Here is a 22997-nt window from a genome sequence, read left to right as displayed (position 1 = left end):
TATGTATGTATGTATGTATGTATGGGTATCTTGCAAGTTAAATTTAACGCACTTCTAGTAGTCGGACTGACTTCAAATTTGGCATACTTATGTAAATCTGGTGACAATACAATATTCTGCTAGTCACATCCTGGTGCTTCGGCCAGGATCGTCTCCGCAGGACGGAACTCCGCAACGGTTAGTGGAATGCGGAGACGATCCTGGACGGACGACCAGGATGTCCCTATCAGATTATTATATTGTCACCAGATGATTTACATAAGAATGCCAAATTTGAAGTCAATCTGACTACTGGAAGTGCGTCAAATTCACCTTGCAAGATTTGAAATAAATCTAAAATCGAAGCCATGGTTCCTACCCACTGAGCAAGGTAACATTGCCTAAATGTTAACGAACGTTGCATTTGGAAGCTTGCAAGTTACATTTGCAAGGTTGTAACATTGTTGCAATGTTGTAGAAATTTTGTTGCAACTTGAAAGTACCACTTTCTAAGGTATTTTTGAAACGTTTCATTTGCAAGTTGCAGTAACATTCAAAGATAACGTAAAAGTAAGTTTCGAATTAAAGTTTCTAGAACTTCTAGCGAGAAGTTATAGTAACTTTCAAATGAACGATTATTGTAACTTCATGAAAGTACCTTGCAGAAAGATATATGGAGAACGTTGAAGTAAGTTTCACTTTCAACCTTCAGGCAACGTTGTAGAAACGTTGTTGCAAGCTTGAAAGTACCCACTTTCTAAGGTATTTTTGAAACGTTTCATTTGCAAGTTGCAATAACATTCAAAGATAACGTAAAAGTAAGTTTCGAATTAAAGTTTCCTAGAACTTCTAGCGAGAAGTTATAGTAACTTTCAAATGAACGATTATTGTAACTTCATGAAAGTACCTTGCAGAAAGATATATGGAGAACGTTGAAGTAAGTTTCACTTTCAACCTTCAGGCAACGTTGTAGAAACGTTGTTGCAAGCTTGAAAGTACCCACTTTCTAAGGTATTTTTGAAACATTTCTTTGGGAAGTTTCAATATCCATAACAGGTATCATAAAGTAAGTTTCAAAGTGAAGGTTCTTGAATTTTCCATAAGAATGTTACAGTAACTTTTATCTGAACGATTATTGCAACTAAACAAAACAACCTTGCAGGAAGATCTCTGGAGAAAGTTACAATAAGTTTCACTTTCAACTTTTTCTCAATGTTGCAGAAACGTTGTAGAAAGCTTGAAAGTACCCACTTTGTAAGCCTTTTTCGCAACATTGCTTATATAAGTTTCAGTAAGGAGTATTTAGAACTTAAGTAAAGTTGTGTGGCAAACTTTCTGCAACTTTTAAACGAAAGTTACTTTGTTAAGCTGCAAGTATGGTTGTAATGAAAGGTTTCTGCAACGTTAAAATTAACATTTCTTTAACTTGTGTAGCGACGTTGCTGGTAAGTTTTGGTTTTAAGGTACTTGGTGAAGTTGCAGTAACATTATTTTGAAACATCCTTAAATCTTGCAGTTCCATATTATTTGTAATATTCAAATGAATGTTACATAACGTTGCTAAAGGATTTTACAGAAAGTTACTTTGGTATTATTATTGTAAGTTTCAGGTAAGTACTGCCAGTAACATTATTTTGAAACATCCTTAAACGTTCCAGTTCTATGTTATTTGTAAGATTCAAATAAATGTTACTTAACGTTACTAAAGGATCCTACAGAAAGTTACTTTGGTATTATTGTTGTAAGTTTCAGGTAAGTACTGCAGAACGTTGCACGTGAAAGTTACTGCAAGCTTCAGATGTTCAGTGCAGAAAGGTTGCAAATGTACAATTACTGTAAGTTCGAGATGATTAGTGCACTAGGTTGCACGTGTACAATTACTGTAATTTTCGTATAAAATGACAATGAAACTTGACGTTGAAACGTTAACTGCTGCTAAAAATTATTAGCTGAATAATTTTGCAATGTCCTGACATTTACAAAGTGCCAACCAATTTAAGAATCGCTTGACTTGCGATTCTAAAATTGGTAGGTAGTTGTATAGGTCTGCACATTACAAAATTATTCAACTATTAAATTTAAACAACAGTTAAATTCAACCATTTTACATGATTTTACATGAAATTCAATCATTTTACATTAAAGTTACAGTAATTTTACACGTGCACTAATCATCTCAAACTTAACAGTAATTGTACACGTGCAACTTTCTGCACTGGACATAACATCTGAAATAACAAACTATCAGCAGCAACATTTTAAACTAGTTTCGACATAGCTACAAAAGTAACAATAATTAAAAATAGTTATTAAGAATTAATAACAAACAACAATAATTACCAAAATAGCATTCAATTTCTTTATAAATAAAAACAAAAGATAGATTAGATACTTATTTTTATTTCAAAATTTATGATTTACTATTAACAATTAAGCAAAAATATCCCGATATGGTTGTAAGCTTTACTGTCATTAAAGTAAGTATATTCTTAAGTTTAACAGCTTAATTGAGTACACAGGGTACAGGGGTAATTTTATACAAAATACAGTTATTCCTTGGCAAAAGAATTATGAGTTGAGCAAAGACGAGGGCTGATTAATATTCTTATAGCACAATGCAAAACAACAAAATCAAGCAAGCAAATTATTATTATGTCAATAATAATAATCTATTCGAAAATTAAGCGTCGGCAGGCAACCACTTCGTTAACGTGCATGTTTATTTAACACTTCAAAACCCACAACACAATAATTAAATTACATATAAACAACCAAAGGCCAAGCAGGCTTGTGAGCTGCAACAGGTATAAGGGATTTGTGATACTAAATGCACACTGCGATTCAGATAGTACAGCATGTTGTGCGAACGTCTCATTTGCATTTTCTATATATTATCTCTTAAAACAGTACCATGACTGAGGGACTGACTGCTCAAACATGTCCATAAGTATTATACAATACAATACAAAGACTTTATTGTACACCAGAAATAGTAAGCGTTACAGAAAACACATACACAGAGAGAAAATTAAAAGGTATGCAATAGAAATTATGACTATGACTAGAGACTACCACTAAAACTTCAATGAATTAACGCATTCACTGCCACCTGACTTTACTTGACTGACCACAGGTGCCACCGACGCACATGTGCGTTCAAAATGTATGAATAATTTTGACAGCGGCACTGGGGGGAAGTTCCAAAAACGCATATATGCGTCGGTGGCAGTGAATGAGTTATACAATATGAAACAGCCCAATTACTTAATTGCTCTGACAAAATTGGTTTATCAACTTGAGTTAATTGTGAAGATATGAACACATAACATGGTCTATAGTATAGACCAGTAGACTATACAGTTGATCAATCCAAATGGGTCAGTTGGGAGAAATCAGAAACTATGAGATATAGCGAAACCTGTCCTTAGGAACCATGGCTTTCATTTTAGATTAAGGGACTGTTTCACCATCCATTGATTAGTGTTATCTGACGGTTAAATATGATGCCGTCACTATTTGTTTTGTTCGAATAGACGGAGATGGCATCACATTTAACTGTCAGTTAACACTAATCAAAGGATGGTGAAACAGCCCCTAAATAAAAATGACATTAAATTTTTTGATTTAAATCTCATACATAACCGGGAATCGAACCTGGACAAAATCTCTGTAAACTATGTTATAAATTCTGCAAATTTTTCCGTTGTTATTTTGAATTGTCTGAATCATAAGTAAAACATGTGTGTATTACATACAGTCTGTTCAATATAGGAATGGACAGAAGGAAAATAGGTTCTTTATAATGCACGCTTTAGGAAGTCATTTAATAAATTGCAATTTTTTTAGTATACGGTCTAAACTTAATTCTAATTAAAATATCGAAAACATCAATATTGGTTTCAATTATTCAGTAACTAACTGTTGCCCGCGACTCCGTTCCCGCAGGAACTATGCAATTTTCCGGGATAAAAACTAGGATTCTATGTCCTATCTTGTACCATCTGTATACCGAATTTCACCTAAATCGGTTCAACGATTAAGACGAAATGGTAGGTAACGAACAAACATACATACAATCTTACGCAATTATAATGAATGTTGGTGAGATTAGCTTTGCTATTTTTCATATAGTAATTTAAATACAATAGAAAACTTTCCTATTTTGTTAAAAACAAAAACGTCTTCCCATAAAATACCTAAAGAGGCAGAGGTAAAGAACATTCTGCAAGAATCGGAACGTTTATAATATTGCTGACTCAAGAAACATTCTGTAGGTAGCTACAAAGTAAAAAAAATATGATGAATGATTCACACAATCCACAATAACAACGAAAAAGTTTGCAGAATTTATAACAGTTTACAGAGATTTTGACCAGGTTCGATTATGTTTATTTTCACTGACTAATTTTTTCTTATCCTGAATTACGCCATCAGTTGTGCTATTTCCAGATCATATCTTATTTTCCATGTCACTGTCTTCATCCTTACTGATGTCATTTAGTGTCAGGTCTTCCACACTCCATACTGCTTTCAGATGTCATTGTATCTAAAAAAAAAACGAATAATTGTTAGTGCTTTAATGTAACGCCATAAGTTCTGGTTTATTAATATCAACCACTTTGTTACCAAATTATTGAAAATAGCATTACCCGCATGTATTTCGTTCAATTCCTCTTCAATTGGTTTCATAGGGAGTGATGGAGGTGATCCATACTTTTGTTTTTGGTAATTTTTCTATTGTCTGACGAAGATGACGCCGTCTGCCGACGTTTGTGACGTTTTTCCACAGCAAATGCTTCCTTCAAGTTAGCTAACAACGAAAAATAGTACATTATTTCAGAGGCCGGGAAATTAGGGATTGCCGGCCAAGTTGATAAAGGGATACGAGGCTGGAAATCTCTTTTCACGCTTAGGTATTTAATGCTTTTCTCAAACATTGTCGGGGAAATTAAACATCAAAATTCCGTCTGCCGCGGCTAACTATGCAATTTTCCGTAATAAAAACTGTCCTATGCCCTTTCCAGGATCTCAAACTATCTCCATACCAAATTTCATCTAATTCGGTTCAGCGGTTTATAACAGTATTTAAACTTCGCGGTTTATTTTTTCGAAGTAATGCGAATATTTCCGAGCATGTTTGAGAAAAAAAAAACATTTTCTTATCTTACGAACACATTATTAACGGCACCAGTAATTTGCACATGCATGCACAATTAAGATCACTAGAATAACATTAATAAATAAAAAATATTTTTCATCACACTTGCTCGTAACCAGTGTCGTAACATGCAGGCTACCTTAGTTGCAGCCCCCCAAATAAAACCCACGACCTTAATGCGCTTTTCATGAAACCCGTGGTCGGTAAATGAGATGAGTCATTGCCCGTACTAATTTTCATGTCATGAAGCCCAAGGTCGGTAAATGAGTTTTTTCCTGCATGATGTGCTGCAGCTCCGTGCGCGCGCTGCTCACGCACGCCATGCACATGCTGCAGAGCGCTGCCAAGAGCGCAGCTAGCGGTTTCGGCAATTTTTAAAATTAGTTTTTCTTTTACAAATATAAAATTTTACTCGCAAATGTGATGAAAAACATTGTATGTCGCACGGGCGGTACTAGAATTACGAACATCGACTCATTAAAGCCCTCAGTTTCTAATACTCTCGTTCGTTATTCCTTATTTACCGCCCTTAAGACACAATGTACCTACTATAAAAAAGATCACTAGAAACATGTTGCAATCAAACCAAATTATTAAGGTTACATATCAGAACACCTACCTAAAATTGTTAATTAACACATGCATTATGAATCACAATTTATGATGTGCCTTCTCCTTAACCACTAGATAAATAAGAGTAAAGTAAAGTAACCTAATCATAAAAAATCATTTTTATACTAGCTGTTTTTGCTTATTGTACTTTCTGTTGACTGTACTTGCGTTGTCATCCAATCTACATATCTATACCAAGTTTGAAGTTGTTGCTATTAACTGGCCGGACCACCAGGATGTCACTACCAGATTATTGTATTGTCAACAGATTTACATATGTATGCTAAATTTCAAGTCAATCCGATCACTGGAAGTGGGTCAAATTAAGCTTCCAAGATTCCACACCCAGACAACATATGTACATAATAATATAGTCGAGTTCAGATATTTTTGATAAAATTTTTGCTTACAAGTTTATGAACTCGACTGTATATACATACATTACAAGTTATATAAAAGCTTTTAAAAAAACAATTTCAGTTTGGAAACCTGCTACAGTCAAGTTACCTTATTAGCAATACAGTGTGCCTTCTAAAACCCATAAAATAAATAAATACCCAACATCAATTTTTCAAAATCACTTACTTCGGAAAACAGCAGCATATTATTAACTGTAGCATAAAACGGTGAGTGACTGTACATTTTGGAGCTGAAAAGAAACAAAAGATTTTGTGATTCACACTATTTTTCCTTGAATTTATTGATATTAAATTTTATTTTGTAGTGAATTACATGTAAATTCATGTAGTCTCATACTTACTATGTCCTATTATGCGAATGTCAATAAGTTATCCAATCACCTTCTGGTGGTATGTTGAAATTTATGGCTTTACTCTGAAAATTGTTTTTTGCCCATAGACATGTCTTTTTGTCTTCATTTAACCAGTTTCTTGGACAGACGCTTACATATTCATTATTCTCATATGAGAATATAATAACAGAATACGGCTTCTGAAAACAACATAAAAGATTGAATTTCCGAACAATTTAATTCATACTCATCCATATTAATTATAAATGGTTTGACCACATCATCAATTAAAACATCTAACTGCATCATTCTGTCTTCTATTTTAATCACATGATCAAACTACCTGTTACCTTCTGCAGTTATTTATTGTCAATATTTCTATGTGCATATCAAAAATATTTATAAATAGTATAAGGTACGCAAATTATGAGATTAATAGTATCCAAATGTTGTTAAAACCTGCAGTATTACCACTGCAATATGAACTTCTCTACTACAAAACAGTTTTAACCAAATATCTGTGTAGGTGAAATGAATATTGAGATAAAATTATTTATTTATGTGGTTGCATTTAATTTTAACTTTACAATATTTTGATTCCACTGGTGCCACAGTTGATGCTCATGGCAGCCAACATGTTAAAAAACGCAGCAGTTTCATAAAATAACTACTTTCATACACACCTAAGGCCGGCAACGCGTCTGATGCTCCTGATGGTGCTGCGGGTGTCTATGGGCGACGGTAATCACTTAACATCAGGTGAACTGTCCGCTCGTTTGTCCCCTCCTATTTATTACATAAAAAAACCTGAATTTACTTAATTGAAGTACTTAGGTTAAAAATAAAAGCTTGTATCAACACAAGAGTGAGACGCAAACTAGGTAATATGATTTCCTTACACAACCTAGCGAAATATAATTTTTGAACTTCAGCCATTTTGTTAGTATTTCGTCACTTTTTTTTTCTGTGACTTGTTTATTCAGAACTACTAAAACTTAGATAAATGATTGGTCTCGCGCGCCAATCATTCATCTAAGTACTAAAATTTCTATACCATAAAATTTGAAACATCCCAATTACTAAATTGCTCTGACAAAGTCGAGGTGATTACGAGGATGAACACAGTTATATACGGTAACAACATTCTTACCTCAAAATGAACTTTTGTTTTGCTAAAACAGCTATTTTATCGTCATTTATCGTAAAAAAGCAATCCCTGTAGTTAAGTTAATATGCTATCTCGAGGTGCTTTTAAAATAGCAGTTATAGTGAAAAAGGTGCATTTTGAGGTTAGAATGTTTAATTCAAATTAGACTGAACTTGCCGGTACATGATTGATCGATACAACTAAAACACCAAAATAAAACATGCTAATAAAATAAACAACAGAACATAACTGTAGCATGGTAATATCAACGTTACAAGGTATATATTATGATCTATTGTCAAATCTATAGCTTGCATGTTCAAAATACTATTTTCAATTCAACTAGGCAGGCACAAAGCCATGTCGATGTCGTTAATAATAAGCATTTAGTAAAAATTTAACTTACATCTTTTTCTGGTTTCTCCATTATTTTGATCTTCTTCACTTCTTTATTGTAAAAATATTAGGCAGGCGTACGCCACACGCACGCACGCAAACACGCCACACGGTCGGTAATCAAATCAAAATGGCTTCTTTACCCCTAGCTTAAGTTTTCGGTTACAAAATACGTCTCGATCGCGTTCGCGTAAAATCTCAATTTGTATGGTAACACGAACATCGCAAACGTTCCACTAGAGGCGCGGTTCGTGTTTCCAATAAAATGAGATTTTAACGCGAACGCGATCGAGACGTATTTGTAACGAAAACTTACACTAGGGGCACTGGCTGGCTTGGCTTGGGCTCGGCGGGCAACGACGCACGCGGACGCGGGTGACACTCTTTCCCGGCCCGGATAACACCGACATGGAAATACCGGCCCTGTTTTTTGTGTTTACGCCCTTAGAAACTGACAGGAGCTTCTATGGGCGTGTACACGAAAAACAGGGTCGGTATTTCCAACCCGGTATTATCCGGGCCGGGAGTATATATAGAAGTAGTTAGCGAGTCGGAATGAAAACTGTTAAAGTGCGTTACATTACAGAGAAATTTTGATAAAGAAATGTACAGCGGTTAGTAATTTAGTTTCAAGATTAGAAACGGATTTATGGATGGAGTTAGTTGATAGCGAGCGGGCACGAGAGTTGATAGTTGCGAGCAGACAGTGAGAGCAGCGTGCGTTCCGCGCGGACGAGGACTCGGCAACTGGCGGCGCTCGCCGCGGCGTGAGCGTGAGCGCCGGCACCTCTCCGCCCTTCCTTCATTCCCCCCCCCGCAGGCAATAGTGCGGGGCGTAGCTTGGTAGTCTTGTGCGGACGCATAGTGCTGTGCCACAAAAGTATCACCCGGCGACGCGACGCCCCGGTTTTGCCAACTTGCCAGATCGAATTCGAATTCGAAATTCGGAGATATTACGTCCAAAAACAATCGATCGATCGAGAAAAAAAACCATTACACTAGAGATGCTCATTTAGTACTCAATGAATTAACTCTAACAGATTACGAGTACAAAAAAAACTGACTTAAGGTGCTTTGGGGTAATTCTGTAAACGGGGTTATTCCATTTATTTAAAATTTCTCCTAAACGTGTTGATGTTTAAACACTGTCAGCACTTAAATGGACGCCCTATTTACCGCTCCTCGCGTCTCTCCAGATGATGCGAGGCGCTGACATCGGTTCGACGTGCAATATATTTTTTTTTGGGTCGAGTGCATTTTCGTGCCAAAAAATTAAATACGAAATAACCCCAACACCGCTATCTCTAAAACCTGATAAGTTACAAGATTGAACTATTAATGTTATGACAAATAATCGTTTTTTGCGAATGACTGTGTCGTCAGTCTAAAAGGCCTAGCTATAGTTTAAAAAAAAATCTCGAATTACCCTTTAGGGTTATTCCAGTGAAGTGATTCCCGAAATAACCCCAGCTTACTTAGTATGGTAATTGGGCCAATCAACTTTTATACCGACACTAATCTGTCCGCGACATTTTTCAAACAATTGCAGATTTATGTAAGTGAACATGTTTTTCTGTAATTTAATAGATGGTGTACATGAATACATGCCATCCTACGTAAGTTCAACCTATTAAACCGTGAAATAGTTGATTGGCCCAATTGTCTGAGGTATTCAAACTTTCAACTTTTCAAGATCTAGATTTTTTTATTTGTGGTGTAAGGGGGCCAACCTCCATCTATGGACTCCAAGCCAACCTTACCTGCCCGTGGTGCACCCTGCCGTCTAACAGACTGGGTTCTGGCAGCTGGCTGATTGCGGCATAGCGCAGCCAAAATCGCCACAGTTAAGTCCCCGGGCCCCGGATGGGCTGCAGCATCGGCGGTGCAATAAACTGTGCCCTACGATCGCCAACTCGCATGCCCAGTGTGAGGATTATGGGCAAACCCCTACCAGAATGAAGCGCACGGCAAAGAGATGGCCCCCAGTTCCCGGTCGCCCCGCTATTCCTTGCCATAGTAGCGTTCATGGTAACGGCAGGGCAGAGGATGCTAAGAATCCCGGGCGATCCAAGGATACCTAAGTAAACTGAGCCTGGCTACGTAGAACGGACGGACTTTTAGGACTCTTCTAGCGCAGTTGGAAGTGGAGCTGGAGAACATAAGGTGGCATATCAGGAGTTAAGTGAAGTACATAGAGCGGGAGAGGGCATCATCACCTTAGACTCGGGCTACCTTCTGTACTTCCGCGAGGATAATCAAACATCACAGGGTGGCGTAGTGTTCCTTATTAATAGGTCCCTCTCTAACAACATTAAAGAGATCTCCAGTGTGTCAAACAGGGTAGCGTACCTGATACTTCGGCTATCAAAACGATGTAGCATGTAGTTTATTTAGTTGCTTGCATACTTGCTTCTTTGAAATGATTTTGGTTCACGCGAGCGAAGTCGCGGGTAAGCTAGTTCAAAATATAAAAGTGACATGGCATTTCTAATTGTTTTATATACTTACTAGTATATTCCCCGGCTTCGCTCCTCTCCCCTATTCTGCTATTCGGGAGGAGACAAACTGTACAATCCACACATCAAAGATCATAATAATCTGTCCAGCTGTTTCGAGTTATAAATGGTGTAACTAATCCAGCTTTGTTCTATAATGTATGTATGTAGATTTAATATTCTTTGCGGCTTTTTGAGAACCACATTGCGTTTGGGGGTTATTCGGAATACAAGAGATTGAAAAAATCTGTAATTATGGATATTACTAACGAAATAAAAAATAAAATGAATGGGGTAATTTCAGCCTAAATAGAATTGAACCTTGAGCCAAATTATAATAAAGTCCACTTTTCAATAACATGCAGAATAACCCCGCTGTATTCCGAAATAGCCCCTGTGCAAAAAAAATAGTAACTAGTTTTTGAATACCAATATTTCCATCATCATCATCATCCCAGCCTATATACGTCCCACTGCTGGCACAGGCCTCCTCTCAGAACAAGAGGGCTTGGGCATAGTTCCCACGCGGGCCAGTGCGGATTGGGAACTTCACACGCACCATTGAATTGCTTCGCAGGTTTGTGCAGGTTTCCTCACGATGTTTTCCTTCACCGCAAAGCTCGTGGTAAATTTCAAATGTAATTCGCACATGAATTTCGAAAAACTCAGAGGTGCGAGCCGGGGTTGATATTTCCATAAATCGATCATATTTTAGAAACTTTTTTATATAGCATATAAGATCGATTAGAGGAAACGACAGAAATATCCTAAGAATTTAAATATAATGTACCAACTCGCAGTAATGAACGAAATTACAATCGTCATGTCATTTTATCAAAAATCCACGTGGAATTACCCCAAAGCACCTTTATATATATTATATATATATATATATATATTTTTTTTTTGGATCACAGAATAAATCAAAATTACACACGGTGCTGCTCGCCAGTTCTATTATAGCTCGAACTTGGCTTGACAGGCTGTGTCTAGATATATTAAGTAAGTACTTAATAGTTTTTGGATTTTATTACAATACGTATTATATAATTAAAATCACGCGTACGTGGATGACCGACCGGCAGCACGCGCACACAGCTGTTTGTGTGACACGAGTGTCGCGCCACGCTCGCTATAGATTGAGTAGGTACCTACCTACATTGTATGTATAATATAGATCAGGGGCGCTACTACGAAATTCGAAAATCGAAGTTCGTATCGTATCGTCCCTCTCACTCTCGTGTCAAATCATATAGCGTGAGCGGAACGGCACGAAATGAAGTTCGAATTATGCACTTCGTAGTTAGTAGGGTCTCTGGGATGTTATGAAGCTCCGTATCCGTAACGAAACTATCGGATATCCGAAATAAAAAACTATCCGTAGCCGTAACCGAATCCGATAAGTATAAAAAATTCTGATAGTTTCGGATAGGGGCGGAGTCAAATTGCGACATGTTGTGACAGGTTTTTTTTGCCTGCCGAGCCGACGGAACAGCCGGCGTCTTCTGCATCTATTGTATATTAACTATAACTAATACAATAAAATTAAAGTCAAGTCATCTACAATCCTATTAGAAAGCAAACTCTTTATTGTGCAAAATACAATAAAAATACAAAAGTATACGAGTACTTAGGTGTTTAAGCCTTATAGTTTGTAGGTACCAAGTATAGGTCTTATTTGTTTTTTTGTTATTTTTATTGTATTGCTATTTGTATTTTACTTTTACTTCTTTTAAAAATCCAATATCCGTAACCGAAACCGAAACTAACGGTTAATCTATAATAATTTACATCCAGCGCCGCGCTTCGCGCCTACAAAGCGCGAAATATTGCGAATACCTACCTAGCTACAGCTTGTCTTTAAGAAATTATTATAGATTTCGTCATTATTATACGCACTAAAACGAAGTCACCGAAGTCTAAAGATTGTAACGTAAATCCTCTTGGCCGCCTCTATAGATTGTACCTACCTACCTAGAGATTATAGATTACAAACACATTGGTATAGGTAGATTCATTCACGATGACGCGTGCCGTGCTTCTTATTACAATGTCATTAATGTCTAATTTTGACAAAAATCATGCGTCCTCGTGGATGGCACTAGGTATGGATATACTTTTAAACACGCTCTTATTAGCTTCACCTNCTCCTCGTGGATGGCACTAGGTATAGATAGATACTTTTAAACACGCTCTTATTAGCTTCACCTGTTGTAACTTGTTACTAGGGACCAACCGCCGATCATATCGTGTCCTTGGTCGGGTTAATTTAAAAATGGACGGACAGTGTAGGAATCGGTTGACCCGACCGATATTTGGTTGATGTCAATGGCCTGGGGGCGCGAGCGCATCCCTCGCGACAGGCCTTGGGCTGTGTCCGTGGTTAGGGTTGCCAACTATACTGTTAAAAACAGTAATAAACTGTTTTTTACTATAAAATACTTTTTACTGTTGAACTAAAGCATGCAAAATACTGTTTTCAGCATCACACTAAGTCAGTGCCGCATAGTTTACAATAGCGGTGTTTCAGAACGTATCTGTTAATTTATCTTAGTTTTAGTTTTGATTCTGACGAGATTTATGAGGCTTTTAAAAATGATACTAAATTGATAACTTGTGAGAGAAGTACCCATATATTTACCCTTAAAACATTAAAGAAGAAAATACTGTCCATTTTTAACCGACTTCAAAAAAGGAGGAGGTTCTATGTTCCAATGTTTGTATTTTTATAAGCATTTATTAGTTTTTAGTTTCACCTGTCCCGTTGTGTCTTTCTGTAGTCAAATCTTGCAAGTTAAATTCGAAGAACTTCCAGTAGTCGGATTGACTTCAATTTGGCATACTTATGTAAATCACGTGACAATACAATAATTTAGTAGTGGCATCCTGGTAGTCCAGCCAGGATCGTCTCCGCAGGATGGAACTCTTCAACGGTTAATAGCATCGACTTGAAATTTGGTAGGTATGCAATTATAATGTAGTTTGAGTGACAATGCAAGTACAGTCAACCAAAAGTACAGACAGTCAGCAAAAAAAGCTTGTTTTAAAAATGAAATTTTTATGGTTAGGTTATTCTAAAATACTGTTTATTTCTCTTCTCAGACCTAAATATACTATTACTTGTAAAAAAAAGTTGGCAACCCTATCCGTGGTACCACCGACCGTGTAGAACGAATGCAAAAATTGGTTGACCCGACCAAGGACGCGATGGTCGGCGGTTGGTCCCGACCGTGTACTTCTAACTTTTTTTAGGTTTAACTACCTAAGTACATTACTTTGTAATAGTTTGTAATATAACTAACTACATGTAGGTACTTACTAGTATTGTAATCAAATCTTGCAAGTCAATTAACCTACTTCTAATGCGGTATTTGACTATTTTGTATATATTTTAAGTATAAATTAAAACTACACAATGCCTGTTATCGAATAAATTTTTTTTATTAAGCTATACCTTAACAAATAACAAAGTTATAAAGCTTTGAAATTCAAGATTAGACAGAGAAAGACATACTGGCATGTGACGTCACACGCCAGTAGCGCCATACTTGTTGCATAGAGGAAAGCGTTTGAGAAGGACAGGTATATTGATTTTTCAAAAAAACACTATAAATCCAATTTTCAACCGATATAAGTTCTCTTCGCTAAACACTGTATATACATCTATATTTTCATAATAATATTAAAGATACCTACTTATGGCAAATTCAGGAGTTGTCAAATACCGTATTCTCGTATCGATTTGAAACTTTGCAGTTATGCGTAGTTCTGATGACAACGCAATAATATGGTACCATCGAGCTGATCTGATGATCAAGCCAGGAGCTGGATAGTGGAACTCTTCAACGGCTACTTACTGGTACTTACTAAACCTTCGACTTTGGGCTCATTAGATTCTTTTTTGACAAGTCCCATACCGCTTAGGTAGGTAGGTACGTTACGCTTAGTAACGAGGGTTTAATGATAGAGCCAGGAGCTGGATAGTGGAACTCTTAGATTTTAAGGCTAACAAGTTATAATAAAATATGTAGGTAAGTACCTACGTGGATTTCATTTGTAACAACCTCGATTGGTTGTACGCAGCGCACCTCATCGTTGCTCTGTCTAGACGGCAGAGTTTAGTGACTAAGTTCTTAGACTTTGACCTAGGTACATACAATAGCAATTGTATCTATACAATACTTTTGTCCTGCTTTTTGTTGCTGAAATCGCCAACCAGTTACGAAAAAGTTTAGAAGTACATTTAATGTATAAGTATGTAGAATTTTCAACCTTATTTATTGTTGAGTAGGTTTAAAATGGCCTAAAAGAAAAATAGCGTATTCAACCTTTCTGTTCAGTACCTACGTCAAGACCTGAGTGTCGGGTGGTTGTAAAATGATTTTTTTAAAACAGGTTTTTAAAAAAAAAAGGTTTTTTAAAACAGGTTGTGAAATGATTTTTTTAAAACAGGTAAGTATTTAAAACGTTGCTGTATGATTGCGGTTGTAAGTTTCAAAATATTAAACGAGCAATGTTACAACAATATTACACAAGTAACTTATGGTACATTAATCACGCTACTTTTCTGTAACAATGCACAAGTCATGCATGTCTGAAAAAATAAAAATCAAGCTGCGGTAGCTTACGTGGAAGTTTTTTTGACAACGTACATTAAACACCAGAATTTAACGTTGCAGTAACATCATCGTTATAATGTTTTTAAATGTTTCAATTTAAAGCTTAGGGCAACTTAACATGAATAATGTAACAAAACTAACTTTGCAGCAAAGTTGCATATGTAAATTTCACTAACCATTTGGCGGTAGGTTACTGTAACTTTTAAATATAACATTATATTTCAAAGGTTGCTGCATGATGCGGTTGGAACTTTCAAAATATTTAACATGCAAAGTTACAACAATATTGCGCAAGTAACTTATAGGTACATTTGTCACGCTACTTTGCAAAAACATTGCTCAAGTAATGTTCGAAAACGTTACAATTTAAAGTTGTGGTAGCTTACGTGGAAGTTTTTTTTGGCACCGTACATTAAACGCCAGAATTTAGCGTTGCAGGAACATCATCGTTGTAACGTTTTAAAAGGTTGCAATTTAAAGCTTAGGGCAACTTAACATGAATAATGTAACAAAACTAACTTTGCAGCAAAGTTGCATATGTAAATTTCACTAACCATTTGGCGGTAGGTTACTGTAACTTTTAAATATAACATTATATTTCAAAGGTTGCTGCATGATTGCGGTTGGAACTTTCAAAATATTTAACATGCAAAGTTACAACAATATTGCGCATGTAACTTATAGGTACATTTGTCACGCTACTTTGCAAAAACATTGCTCAAGTAATGTTCGAAAACGTTACAATTTAAAGTTGTGGTAGCTTACGTGGAAGTTTTTTGGCACCGTACATTAAACGCCAGAATTTAGCGTTGCAGGAACATCATCGTTGTAACGTTTTAAAAGGTTTGCAATTTAAAGCTTAGGGCAACTTAACATGAATAATGTAACAAAACTAACTTTGCAGCAAAGTTGCATATGTAAATTTCACTAACCATTTGGCGGTAGGTTACTGTAACTTTTTAAATTATAACATTATATTTCAAAGGTTGCTGCATGATTGCGGTTGGAACTTTCAAAATATTTAACATGCAAAGTTACAACAATATTGCGCAAGTAACTTATAGGTACATTTGTCACGCTACTTTGCAAAAACATTGCTCAAGTAATGTTCAAAACGTTACAATTTTAAGTTGTGGTAGCTTACTTGGAAGTTTCCTTGGCAACGTTGATTTAACGACAGAATTGTAAGCTGCAGGAACTTTACCGTTGTAACGTTTAAAATGTTTCATTTTAAAGCTTTAGACAACTTAACAGAAGTAATGTAGTAAAACTAACCTTGTAGCAAAGTTGCACATGTATATTAAGGTAACTATGATGTGAAACGTTACAAAAACGTTTTTATTATAACGTTACGCTTGAAACATTGCAGTAAGATTGCGTTTGCAACTTTCAAATTGTTAAGTATGCAAAGTTACAATAACGTTATAAAAATAACTTACAGTAAGTTTGATATGGCACTTTTAGGCAACATTTATTTTGTAACGTTTTATTTGCAAGGTTGCTGCAAGATGCGGCAACATTGCATATGTGGCATTCAAACTCCTTGATAATGTATGTTTGGCAACTTTCTGGCAAGGTTCGTTGGCAACGTTGATAATGTGAGCTAGATCAACATTGCAGCGATGTTTCGGTAAGGTTTGTGCTTAGTGGGAAGGAATAAGAATGAAGGACGAGCCAGTCATTTTCTTTGTCGATTTATGCCCCACCGAACCGGCGCAGCTTCGAGCTTTGTCATATTATTTAGTATGCAAACATGGACGCTTACATGTTGTCAATACACAAACAGAGACTGCTATATGTTAATAAGTCCTCAAAGCGTTTGTTTTATAAAACAGAGAAAGGTGCTATTTTGTGTAATTGACATGACCACAATGATTTGTTGTGGCATGGCAAACATAAAAGTAGGCTAATTTGTGTCTCGCACGAAATCTAGCGAAAGCCGATCTTCATTTTCTGAGCCAATATCTCGACTTTCCTGACGTAATTTGAATTTTCTTGCGACTTGAGATTGCAATAAGTGCTGCGGCCAAAAGACATCAACGCGGTGCGGTAACACATTACATACCTATCTATTTACTTTTTTTATTATGAGAGGAGGGAGACGAACGAATAAGCGGCTCATCTGATGGGAAATGACGACCACCTCCTTCTAACAACTCAAGGAATGTATTAACTTACATGCAAATCTTCATTAGAGTGCCTGTCCACTGTTGTCTTTGAAAAATGGCTATGTATAGTCTTTAACAATTGTAATGTAAACTTGTAATTTCCTTTCAAGAGCGTGTCGTGCCACGCGTAGTGTGGGATTGCTTATAATTCAGTATTCAGTATTCATTTATTTGGCAAAAACATAAGACTTATAAATACTAGTACTTACAGAAATTATGCACCCTGGTAGGGTATAGCCACAATTATTGTGTATGAAATTAAAATCTAATACACAACTAAAAGCCCTGCCTAAAAACTACTTAAAAAATACTAGACTTAAAAAAAAATATATTTCTATTATTGAAATTGCACAAAGTTAAATTATGTATTAGGTATGGCACGATAATAATTTGTTTCTACCTAAATGTTTATTAATTTAATATAATATCACAACAAATTTATTTCTAAACAAACAAATAAAATATCTATATTTTTATTCATTTAAAAAGTCTGTGATAGAATAATAACATTTTTGTAAAAGGTCTGTTTTTAACTTAGCTATAAATAAAGTATTATTTTTGATATTTTTGTATTTAAAGGTAATTTATTGTAAATGTTAATTGATCTATAATACGGGCTGTTCTTGTAGATTTCTAGTATGGGTTCAGGAAGGACTAATTTATGGGTTCGACGGGCACTTTTTGAAAATTGGTACAAATGTAGGTTTTTCCTGACAAAGATTGCTGTTTCTAATATATATAGTGATGGTAGGGTTAATATATTTAAATTTTTGAAATGTGGTTTGCAACTGCTTGGTTGGATATTGGCTAGAATCCTCAGACATTTTTTTCTGCATTACAAAGAGCTGGTGCGCGTCGGAGCTATGCCCCCACAGCAGCAGCCCGTAGCGCAGCCAGGCGGCCGCGTGCGCATGGTACGTTGCCAACGCACAAGCCGTGCTGGTATTTGCCTTGAGAACGCTCAGCGCATACATGAATTGTGACATGTTAACTTTACAGTTTTTGATGTGTTTTTTCCAATTTAAATGGTTATCAATAGTTACCCCTAACAATGTGCATTCGCCAACTTCTTCTACGTTAATAATCTTTAAAATTGAGTTTAAATTAATTTGTTGTTTTTGTCTTGGTCTGAACTGGATGATTTTTGTTTTGCTATTATTAATTATAAGATTGTGGTCTTGAAGCCAATGAGCTATGGTATGGTAAGTATTTGGGATTAAAGTGTTACTATCTTGTTCATTGTTGCATTTAAATAGGATTGATATATCGTCAGCAAACAGAACACATTTGTGTTCAGTGATCTGAGGTAGGTCATTTATGTAAATGAGGAAAAGCACACATCCTAAAACGCTGCCCTGTGGGATTGAACTGTCAACTGTGTGAATATCAGACGTAAATGTTTTTATATGACCAGTTACATCGTTAAGGTGTTCAATTTCAACGTACTGTTTTCGTTGACTAAGATATGATTTCATCCAGCCTAGTGCTTTGCCCCGAATACCTATTGAGTTTAGTTTATTGAGCAGAATGGCATGTGAAACTCTGTCATACGCTTTCGACATATCTAACAGGAGTCCTATAGCATATTTTTTGTCCTTTATGTATTCTAAAGCTTCTTGTATGTAGTTGTATATAGCAAGAGTTGTCGAGTGTCTTTTTCGGAATCCATGTTGGTTTTCGTCAAGCAGTTTATATTTTTCTAGAAAGCTGTAGATACGATTTGCCATACATTTTTCGAATATTTTTGAAATAACTGGAAGCAATGCGATTGGTCTATATGTGCTTGGATCATCTAATCTTCCCTTTTTTTTTGGAATAGGCTTTAACTTAGCTATTTTCAGATTGTCCGGAAAACAAGATTGATCAAAGGATTGGTTTATTAATTGTGTAATAGGTGGAGTGAACTCATCAACACAGGCTTTCAGTAAGAATGAGGGAATGTCATCTACGCCACAGCTAGATTTATTAGGTAAGTGTTGGATTATAGCACGTATTTCTTTTTCAGTAACAGGTTGCAGATACATTGAGTTTACGGCAGGGCGTGCAGCAGGCCGGCCGGCCGGGGGCGCGCCACCGGCAAAGGAGACTTGCCAACTGACACGTAATAGTTATTAAACAAATTAGCTATTTTTTCGGGATTATTTTCTGTTTTGTTTTGTGATTTTAATGAAATGTTTTTATGTTTTTTTGTAAAATTTTTCTTTGTTATTTGTTTAACTATTTGCCACATTGTTTTATTTTTATTCTTAGAATGATTCATTTGTATAATAAAGTTATTTTGTTTGGATTTTTTTATACATTTTTTGAGAATTTTTGTGTATTTTGCAGTATGTTGCTTTAAAACATTATTTTTACTTTGATTAGTAAAGATTTTTAACAATCTTTTGTGTGTACATGATTTTTTGAGACCTGTAGTTAGCCAATGTTTAGTGTTTTTGTTTTTTACTTTAATATGTTTTTGTGGTATGTTCAGATTAATTAATTCTGATATGTAGTTTTCAAAGACTTTGTAATTTGAATTTATATCATTTTTATGTAGTAAAATGGTTTCCCATTTAGCTTTTTGCAATGCAGCCTTGAAAGACTTTATGTTTGACTGGTTGTAAATTCTTCTATACATATAAACATTTTGATTTGCGGTTGAGTTTTGCTCAAAAGTGTACAGCAAGCTTTTATGGTCAGAAATTCCCAAATCTTTCACATTAACATTATACTGTTTGTTGTTTGTGAAAATAAAATCAATACAAGATGAGCTTACATCAGTTTCTCTAGTCGGTTTATCTATTATTTGGCGAAGGTTGAACTCAAGCATTGTATTTATTAGTCTTTGATAGTTATTTGTGTTTTGAAATTTATTTATGTTGAAGTCTCCTGCTATTATAATATGTTTTTGGTTTTTCGATTTAAATTTGTTTAAAAGTTTGTTTAATATCTCAAAAAATGTTTCTATTTCTCGGTCTGGCCTATATATTGCTACTAATATTACATTTGGTTTTAATTCTATTGCACAGCATTCTACTACACACTCTACTGATAGAGCCGCGATGTCTGGCCTCTCTGTGTACGGCACGCCATCTCTCGTTACTATAGCGACACCTCCGCCGCGGCGCTCGTGACGATTGTATGTCGCGGCAAACGTATAGTCTCTAATTTGCATTACATCAGCTTGTTGGTCTGAGATCCATGTTTCTAACAGACATATGGCTTGGTATTTTTTATCGCACAGTATGCTATCTAATATGTCTATTTTATTTTTAAGGCTTTGTGTATTTTGAATAAGTACATGGAAGTCAGTTTCGAAACATGCGACACTCATTCAAGTTTTTCGTTTTTACTGTCGTTGGAGTTGACTCTGGATCTGTGTTTGGAGCTGTGTTTGGAGTTGGGTTTGAAGTCAGGTTTGAAGATGGGTCCGTATATTCTACTCCGTTTATTATTAATCTGTTATCTCTTAAAACAGCATGCTTTCCATCACGTCTGGCTTCCCGGAGTATATTAATCAGATTTCTTCTTGTTTTCAGTGATTTCTCGTCCAAGTACTCAGTAATTGACAAACCAGTGTTTTGGAAAAAGTTACGGTTGTCTAGTAGGTAACGGGTAATTTGTTTATTTACGAGCTCTATGATTAATGGTCTCTGGTTGCCTCTTTTACCAATACGACGTAGCTCCTCAACATACCCGTCCAAATTTACATTCATTATATCTCTGAACATATAAGACAGACGTTCTAGGAGATCATATTCTGATTCTCCGTACAGTTCTTGAAAGCCATGCAGGACAATTTTTTTGCGAGCGCTATCGTTGTTTTGATTTTCATTATTTATTGGGTTTTTGAGTTGAGATTGTATTCTTTTAATTTCATCTTGAAGCTTAATATTTTCTGACTCCAGTATTTTTATTTTTTGGCCAAGGTCAGTAAGATCTTTTTTAATAACCTTCTGTTCGTTTGACAATGCGGTTGTACGTTGAGTCATTTCCGTTTTCAGGTTTTCAATGGCTACTTTAATTTCTCTTTGTATTATAGATTTAAATTCAAATAACATCTCTTCTTTGTTCATTTCCAGTTTTTCGTGAAGTATAGATTTGAAGTCATCTAAGGTTACTGTGATAGTCCTTTGACCGCAGAACGCTGAAGAGTTTGGTGCGTTTGTAGAGTCTTCATCATAATCCACACGTACTGCAGCACGTGAATCATTTTTAGGTGGCGTTGACATAAGGCACGTGTCGCCCAGCAGATTAGATATGTCCACATCACTTGAGACATTCTGATCATTTGATTCATGCTCGGACTGTTTCATACCCGCTGGGGACGCGGGGGTGTTATCGTTCCGCCGACGACGGCGTGTGACTATACCGCAAGAAGGACACAACCAATTTGTTTTTAATTTTGGTTGGTTTTCTCTATAGAATGCTGACGTAATGTTCACACATTGATAGTGGTAACAACCATTGCACTGTGTGCAATAAAGCTGTTCCAGTTTATCGACTGCTTTAACGCAAGCTAAACATTTTATAGTAGGAGTCATAATTGTTTTTGCGCCCTCTAGTGGCGAGTGGTCGTACTATCGAGATGGTCTTGTTATCTGAGTCGTGTTTGCTGCGCTGGTTTTTAACACTCGCTAGCCTATGTCTTGTAGTTATAAGTTTAGCTCTTGATTGGTAGATGGCGTTGTTCTCAATCACTGAATATAAACAAACAGTTTAAATTGACAAACGGTTTTATTATTTTATTCTTGCCAAATTTGCCAATCCTACCTTTGTATATGTATGTTTGTCTACATCACTTCGTCTTCGTAGTTACATCTCAATTTCACTGCACCTTTTATTGTTTTATCGTTTGTTTTTAGTCAATAAGCATAGATTCACTTTCAAACACCAACCGGCAACCGCTTGGCGCCAGATTAAAATTTTACTTTTCTTCTTGTTTCTTTGCGTATTGGAAGGAACTATTATATTGAACGGTGTGAGATTTCAATTTACATTCATTTAAGTTGTTTTTTTCACTGAAATTCGAGTTAAAACTATTTTTAAATGATTTTTATCGCGGAGTCGTTATTAACGTGCGCACGGTAGCGCCCTCTCCTATACCAATTAATATGTGTACTAAGCGGCAAATATTCTATGTCAAGTTTCGAACGACTATTAGTAATCATTAACTTGTAAAGCCTTAGCTGTGGGAAATAGCTTTCATCATCCCAGACTATATACGTCCCATTGCTGGGCACAGGCCTCCTCTCAGAACAAGAGGGCTTGGGTCATAGTTCTCACGCGGGCCCAGTGCGGATTGGGAACTTCACACGCACCATTGAATTGCTCCGCAGGTTTGTGCAGGTTTCCTCACGATGTTTTCCTTCAACGCAAAGCTCGTGGTAAATTTCAAATGTAATGCCGCACATGAATTTCGAAAAACTCAGAGGTGCGAGCTGGGGTTTGAACCCACTACCCTCTGCTTGAGAGGCGATAGGTGAAACCATTAGGCCACCACGGCTATAAATAGCTTCACAACTTTCAAATTCGTTACACTACTTATTTAAGTCTAAATCTACAAACAAGCATTTAGCTTGGAAAGGGAGTGGGGGGGGGCACTGACACTAATAACAAAAAAACTCACTTTTTTACTTTCTTTTGCCAAATACATACATTTAAAAACTTAAGCCACGGATTTAAAAAAA

The 22997-nt window shown here is 36.1% G+C and overlaps 1 protein-coding gene and 1 long non-coding RNA gene across 4 annotated transcripts in view; both read right to left on the bottom strand.

Moving 5' to 3' along the window:
* The window catches only part of LOC141428190 (uncharacterized), a 51329-nt gene that overhangs the window by 25042 nt on the left and 3290 nt on the right, over window positions 1–22997 (bottom strand). The gene's annotated exons all lie outside the window — the stretch shown is intronic.
* LOC141428189 (uncharacterized) lies at window positions 2430–6405 on the bottom strand. Its single transcript, XR_012451406.1, has 3 exons — window positions 6335–6405; window positions 4629–4789; window positions 2430–4525 (listed from the first exon to the last, which is right to left on the bottom strand). It is a non-coding gene; the product is annotated as an uncharacterized lncRNA (long non-coding RNA).

The sequence above is a fragment of the Choristoneura fumiferana genome, chromosome 5 (assembly GCF_025370935.1).
Source record: "Choristoneura fumiferana chromosome 5, NRCan_CFum_1, whole genome shotgun sequence".
NCBI lineage: Eukaryota > Metazoa > Arthropoda > Insecta > Lepidoptera > Tortricidae > Choristoneura > Choristoneura fumiferana.
This window is presented reverse-complemented; position numbering and strand designations above follow the sequence as displayed.